The sequence below is a fragment of the Arvicanthis niloticus genome, chromosome 12 (genome assembly GCF_011762505.2).
Source record: "Arvicanthis niloticus isolate mArvNil1 chromosome 12, mArvNil1.pat.X, whole genome shotgun sequence".
In the NCBI taxonomy this organism is placed as follows: Eukaryota; Metazoa; Chordata; class Mammalia; order Rodentia; family Muridae; genus Arvicanthis; species Arvicanthis niloticus.
The window spans coordinates 46,242,061-46,250,288 of record NC_047669.1 but is presented as its reverse complement, the minus strand read 5'-3'; the positions used below and the strand labels follow the sequence as shown (position 1 = coordinate 46,250,288).

Here is an 8,228-nt window from a genome sequence, read left to right as displayed (position 1 = left end):
AATTCTGTAATAAAGATTGTAAAGACTGCTTTTCTATTCTGGGAGTGATGGAGCCATAGGGAATGGAAGACCAGAGAAGCAAAGCCACCTAAACTAGTTGAACAAAATTCAAATAACTCAAAAAAACTGAAGCAGGAATCACAAGGCCAACATGAGTCTATAAGAATCCTCTGTGTGTGTATGTGTGCACATGAGCATGTGTGTGTGTGCATGTCTGTATATTCATATATGAATACCATATATTAACTGTTATCATTATACCTGTTGCTATATTTCTCAGATCTTCTCTTTCAACATTATTTACCGTGTTTTAATATCATGAACCCTTTAAAAGTTAGTACGAACATTGGTTATTATTAATTATACAATAACATTATTAATTATACAATAAATATTATTCTATTATGTGGAGAACTGTACTAGGAGTATTCTTATTTTTTCCATATGGAAAACCTTGTGACAGAAAACAAGGGAGAAATACATTGAACCTTGCTGTGCCAGGACCCCGTACAACTCAATAAGTGGCAGAAGAAGGAATAAAAGACAACTATCCTTATTTAATGATGTTTTGGTTATATCTAGTAACCTGTGAATATGTCCAACATGCATTCCTTATTATGAGAGGCTACTCTTTAATTAGGCATAATTAGGCCTTTTTGAACAACAAAAATTATGGGATTTTTTTGCTTCTTTTTAAAAAAGATTATACTTACTTCATTACTTAATTATCGAAACTTATTTTTCTTCTACCACTGTTGAGGTTTGGTGGACACTCCCCTACGCATTTCCCAATTTATTTTGACATAAGTTTTAGACACATTTCTAAAAAAATGAATTATTTAAGGTGCTATCTGCTATTTGAATCTGGGGAAAGAATAACAACAAACTTTAAAAGGAGGCAGATGTGCAAGCATATGCCGGTAATTTGAACGTTGTTAAAGATGACCTATGAGTATTGAAACGTTGTGGGATATGTGGACTACACAGTGTGACATGTTCTCAAAATAAAATATTTAAAATATGATAAGTAGGTTTTCTCTTGCTTGTTGTTTCCAGATAGACTTTCGATGCAACAGGGGGGAATCTCTGATCATGATCCTTGCACACAAGTGGTAAAAATGTAAGCCTCTTAACCTCATAGTTTCCAAATTAGTATGAAGAGCCAAGAAGCAGCTACTGTCCCTACTAATGGCAGCTACTAATCAGGAGAAACTGTAGATACCAAGAAATTCCCAGTTGGTGATTCTGCACATACTAGAGAAAACTGCTGTGATTAAATGAAGTTGCATTGTAACTTACAACCATGGATGGGTTTTCTGGGACAACATCACATATAATCTCCAATAGCCATGATCATAGCCTCCAAATTATTCTAGGAGGTATGATGTTGGTATTGACATTATCTAGTAAACAAATTAAGGTATATTCTCATGAGTTCATAAATGGTTTGGAGGACAAACATCAATAATATAGTTTATTCAGTTTGGGGTAATAAACTTAATGGTCACCTTTTAATAATATTCCTGTAGATCCACTTCAAAAACTGTGAGAAAAGTAAATGTTCAGAAGAGAATTTTTCTATATGTTATAGATACAACCAATGGGGTAAACTTGCTTTCAACCCTGATCAGTCTCTGTAAACTCCCAGCATAGAAAATGGTAGTTACTCTCTGACTGATGCAGGCTCAAAATGACTGAATGGCCTGGATGTCTATCAATTTTAGTTTTTATTTACTCTCAAAAATCAAAGTGAATTTCACTTACTTCCACCAACTACACTCAAAAGGCCTGCAGACATTATATACATATGTTTAATTCAAATGAGTTAATTACTCTTTTTTTTTTTTTAAAATGTGAGTATTGTCAACTCTGGACTGGAGGTGAGTTGAGTAGACAAGACAAGAAGGATAAATTGCATATTAATTTCACTTCTGCTGCGTAGTGGTAATAACTAAAACTATTTTGAGATTGCCATTCATACTATGGAAAGAGAATTATTATTCTCATAGGAGATGATTGTCATTATTTCCATTTTCAAGGATGATTATCTCTTATCAGACATAATAGAATTAGAGGTTTTAGGTTTATGCATTTCTTTTGAATTTTGGTTCATATATAGGCATATATATATATATATATATATATATATATAATTAGATGTCTTGAGGCAAAAAGAAAATATAAGTACAAATGTTTTATATGATTGAGACATGTGTTTGTATGTGTGTAAGTATGCATGTGTATGCTTTAGTAAACAATACATAACATGCTTGTATGTTGACTGTTACATTAGAAAGTGTGGGAAATCTTTCTCTGTGGTAAGATACTTCAAAAGTCACACTTTTTGAAGTTTAAAAACACTTATATATAGGATCTTGGATCAGGGTTTATATTTGCATCATATAGTCTCCTGAATCTGAGAGAGGCAGAGTCAGTATCTTTAGTTTTGGACCAAAATATTAGCTTAACAGTGTCCAAGGCAGAGTTACATACCCAAGTTCACACACACATACACACCCACCCCCCACGCCCCCACAATGACACAGACACACACATTTATGTAATATTCAGCTTATCAAAAAATGGAATAGTCATGAATCTAAGAAGGATTTTGTCAAAATATAGGAAAAGGAGAGAGGGTCAAAAAATAATCAGAACACATTGTACATGTATGAGAATTTCTCAAACGACAAATTCCATGTAAAAGGACTGATGACAGAAGGAAATTTATGCTTCTAAGATTAATGTTTCTTACAAATACTTTTGATAAGATCAGAATGCTTGATAGGAACATGTTTCTTATTATTTGTTTAATTATTGCACAAATAATAATCTTTTTGGATGCTTGTATAAAATATGCTTTATACATTTACTAAATGAGCCATTGTACTGAGTTGACATGATTCCTAGTATACAGAAGTACAGTGGAAAATGAATTGTACTGAATCATACAATATTTCTATATTTACTTCAGAAAGATTATTAAATGTAATTAATTAAAATAGAAAATTTTTACTAATATTTTTGGTATGGACATTATGGAAATAAATCAAAATGGTTACTAATTAACAAAATTAAGTGAAGAAATTTTGAAACATTTGGCTTTCATATATATATACATACACACACACACACACACACACACATACATATATTCATACTATAGTACTATAGTCATTTTAATCATTCTCCAATCAGAAAACTATCAAGCTAGGTCTATTTGTATGCATTGAGAAGCTTCTATCCAGTAGTTGCTTTCAACATATGCTTTCTTGAATTCCATCTATCATAGCTTGAACTGTACCTGAGTGATAAAATGGAGGAGTCCTCCTCTGCTCTGGGGCAGGAAGAACTGGGTATTTCTACAAGCAATTCCAACTACAATGCAACTCAAACTAACAGAAATACTTGAATTTCTTTCTAGGAATAAGAAAAAGTTTAAGATAAAATGTATTATTCCACTGCATTATCTATGGGCCATGGATGATGAGGACCACAGCGTAGATGAAATCTGTCCTTGCAAGATTCTTTTCTTGTATTGGCCCACTGGAAACCTTTTAGCCACCTTTCGGTAAGACGTGTAGTTTGGACCTGTATTCACAAGAGGATAATTATAGAAATTGTGGGGCAACTTAATGCTTCATAATTCACAGGTTAAACCAATTAAGCAGAATGTTTGCAACATAAGGATCCATTTTAATCTGATTGTACATAGGTTGCCAACTCAAATTTTCCCCTTCTATGAAGATTCTAGTTTGTCTTTACTTTCCACAGCATACATTTCTCATGAAAATATTCCAAAAGATTCTTAGGGCAGAATGGAGGTACACTGTCTTCTACAAAGGATGTGGATAAATCAAGGACTTACCATATCCTTCACATTCTTTCCCACATAATGTCTGGTATTATCTAGGTTTTGAAAGAACACAAATTGATTTTTCTTTAATAATACTGTATAGTATAATTAAATTTGACCAATACCTCCCATATTCCCCAGTTAATTTCCATAAAACATAGTATTTAATTGAACTGAATTAAAAATACTTACTCAGAGAATACTCAAGTATTTGAATAACTGTATAGTAGAGTATCATTGTGTCTAATGGTTAACTGATGAGGATAAAGGTCAAGGGATAAGGTGCCATTGGATTGGCAGATGATAGAAACACACACATTAGCTTATTTTAATATTCTTTAGCTCAGTGGCCAGGCTCTTCCTCAGCTATCATGCCCTTCTTTTTACTCCTAGCTCAACACCTCTGAATCTGTCTTCAACTTTGCTCAGTCACCTTAGTCCTAGCTCAGCACCCTAAATCTACCCTCAGCATAATTGTATTTCTAATATCCCCTCTGCAGCCCCAGGCAAGTTGAGGAAGCAGCCAATGGCCAATCTGCCTTAGAGCTCACAAGGTTGGTGATTCTTTCACCCTCTGTAGCATGGTGAATCTTTTTATCCTCTCCTGCATCTACTAGCCTTCCTGTGGTAAAATTTCTGACTATTCCACCCAGCAAATTGGCCATTATCATTTTTGTTGATTGATTAACTCAATTGCATGTGAATAGGACCTTCAGTGTTCACATGAAGATCTTGATCAAAGCATCAGAATCTCTACCTACATATCACCAAGTATCTAAGAGGTTTCCTGCTATGTCACTTTTATTTTAATGATATTAGATGTGATATATATATATATATATATATATATATATATATATATATGTGTGTGTGTGTGTGTGTGTGTGTGTGTGTGTGTGTGTGTGTGTGTGTAGGATGAGTAGCACAGGCAAAATCCACCTTTTTGATAAAAAAATGGTTGTAGGCAGACTATACAGTGGGTGAGCAGTTAATAGTAGAAACATGAATGTGCCAGTCTTTGGGTAAGAATCAGTCCGTGGTTTCACAGGAAGTTACAGGGAATAGCAATATGAGTATTCAGCTTGAGTTCTGGATGTTACAACCATGGCAAAAAGGAGTAGAAAATTCTGTGAATAAAGATCTTTTCAGCATGGATAATTATTTTCAGAAAGTTGAAGAAATGTAAACATTAGCTTACAGAATGAAAGAAAAACACTACCTGACAAAGTGTTGTGAGCATGTGGAAGAGGAATAGTACTTTGGGTAAGGGTTGCTGTTTGGATAAGAGTAACGATGATTATAACAAGGTAATGATGATGACTCTAAGACAGTGACTGCATTAAATATCAATGAGGGCTAACTCATTCAACATAAAATTTGAAGTTATAAAATGTTAGCATTGTGAATTCTCCTTTACCCATCTTACATTAGACTGATACATGCTATAGTGGAGTAGTGGTAGGCTTATAATTAATTTGTACCAGAACAGTTAATGTGAGGACTCACAGAAATGAAGCACTAGTTTCTAGGATATTCTCCCTTGTATGCCAATTCTGTAATTCACACAAGGAAATAAAAAACATTACCAAAGGTCATATACTATACCTGTAGTTTAGTTTGAATAATGATACCTCTTACGTTAACTTGAACCCATGCTAAGAGGACATAATCTTATCTATCTATCTATCTATCTATCTATCTATCTATCTATCTATGTATCTATCTATCTATTAAAACTAAGAGTAATTGTTGGTCCAGCCATAGTTAAATAGCTCTTGAAACATAGTCAAGTCTTGACATTCTCAACTAGTTTCCACACTATATTCAACTTCCTGTCATATAAGTGTTCCAGTGAAACATGTCAGTCAGAAGGGCAGTCATGTGGAGAATACCATCTACATCTGCACCCTCAGAATAACCATTGTTTATAATAATTTTTATAAGCAATAATCTTAAAAGTCTTAACATTATGAAAACCTTAACCTTGTTTTTCACTTTTAACATTACAGTTCGAAAGAACAGAAAGATCAGTGGAAGCATTTTCTCCGAAGGTATTTTACTTCTGATTATACTTTAATTCCTTCCTGATATGGGAATTGCAGTCTGTGCTTCATATCAGTCTTAAAAATATATTTGGTAGACTGTCTCCAAATATGTTGTTGATTAGATGGTCACTGGATACTGCTTTAGCTTCTCCTGTCTATCGCATATTTTATTTAATTTTGAGGAAGTTCTGCATTTATTGCCTCCTCTTTATATTGGAATAAACAATACTCTTTAGTCTTACTTTAAATTCCACTCTATAGATGTTCCTCTGCCATGTCCTTTCAAACCATCTGCTACTTCCTTCTTTGAGGTCAAGCAGATTTTTGCCTTTCCTTGTGTATTAGTCACAGAACTTTCTCTAGAGCCACAGAACTTATGGACTGTCTCTGTATAATAAGGGAATTTACTGTAATGACTTACAGTCTCTAGTCCCACAAATGAAACAATGGGCAGCTGTGAATGGGAAGTCAAAAAATCTAGTAGTTGTTCAGTCCATGAGGCTTGTTTGTTTTAACTGGTCTTCTGTATAAACTGGAACCCTGAAGAAGTAGGTATTAACAGATGTGCTGCCAGTAAGTGCAAACAGGCAAAGAAAAGTGAGTCTTTTTCCAATTTCTTTATGTAGGCCTCCTGCAGAAGGTGTGGCTCAGATTAAAGGTGTGTACTATCACACCTAGATCTGGACCTTGCTTTGTCCCAGGTTGACTTTGAACTCAGAGGCCCACTTCCCTCAGTCTCTAGGGATTAATAGTGAGTGGGTTCTATCTTGCCTAAGCCTAAGCTTTTCATGGCCACTATGCCTCAAGATCTCCATGTCAAAGTCCAAGTCAGAAGTCTGTGACTTCCAGCCTCAAGATCTGGATCACAGGTGTGGCCTCCATTTCTGCATTGTAGTTCATTCCAGATGTATTCCAGTTGAAAACACAACTTACAAACAAAAAGTTCTGAGGACTGGCTGTGCTTCCTAGATCAATGTGACCATGTCTTTGTTTCTGAAACATTTTCAAATATTCCCAAATCCAATAATGGATACTGTAGAACTGATTGTCTTGTATTTAACACTAAGATGGCACTTATAAAATATTAACAGTGATTAGCTTAAAATAAGCTACTAGCAAATGAATTTTACTATATTGTGTCTTTTTATTGCATTTGAGCAGATCCATTAATGAAGATAAGAAGAGTATCAAGAAAAGTTTCTCACTGCAGATATTCACTGAAGACATCCAAAGCTGTGACAGTGTATGTGAATACAAAACCAAACCTGATATTTCAAGTTCATAACTAGCAGAGAGACACACAATTTGTAGAGTAATGGAAGATGGAAACCTAAGAAAAGGATTGAGGGGAGAAATAGCAAGAATTCCATGATATGGAAAAGCTGTATGTGTATGCCATACACACATGTGTCTTTTGTATTTTCTATTTTTATATTTTTATATTGATTTATAGAAATCAATATGAAGCCAGATTGGTCCTCATGCTATAGCAACAAAAAGGAGGAAATATTTTTCTTAAATTACTGAAAAATTTTCAAGTAGTTTGCAACACCATATATTTCCAAATTAAGTCTTATCATTAGAATTAAGCTGCTTTTTCCCTTTCTTGCTTATTGATTATATAGTGACATGTATTGTTCCACTATTATTTATTTTAAAATATTTCTGCCTATCAGAAATAATTGTTATTATGTAAGATAATCACAAGTAAATCTTGAAGTAAAATATTATCAAGAATTAATTTGCTCTCCACAGTCACATGTTTTGTAACATTTTATCTCTGTTCTCTGCCCTTTCAGTGTGTCTCTTATTGTGCATCCTCGCACCAGCTTTGGAAGCCCAACTACATAATCATAGTTCTTTATCCTCATATTTGATTGAATGTTCTAGGCATAGGGATATATTTTCATGTAACTTCTGTTTAGAAATCATTTTTATTAATTTGCTATTGGGCTGTGTGTGTGTGTGTGTGTGTGTGTGTGTATGTGTGTGTATGTGTGGTCATATGTGTGTACAGTGCTTAGGAGAAAACTCATGACCTCTCACATACTACATATTAGTTTCATCACTGAGTTATACCCATAGCTATTAAATAATTGACTATTTTTCTAATATTTCTATTATTGTTTCATTTTCATCATCTGGTTTAGTACAGATCAGAATCTTAACTGTTATGTAGCATACAGAGCATTGAAGACCATTCCTACTGTAAAGCAGAATAGAATGTAGCTCAGATGATCACCATCTGTCTGACTTTTATAAAGGCTACTGGATATAAAATGTACTTAGAGGCAGTATTCTTAAATGTTACTGTTGAAATTGCACTA

General features: G+C 33.9%; 1 pseudogene; it reads left to right on the top strand.

Annotated features, from left to right (window-relative positions):
- The first annotated feature begins 444 nt into the window (after positions 1-444).
- The window catches only part of LOC143443990 (rho GTPase-activating protein 20-like), a 44,504-nt pseudogene continuing 36,720 nt past the window's right edge, over positions 445-8,228 (top strand).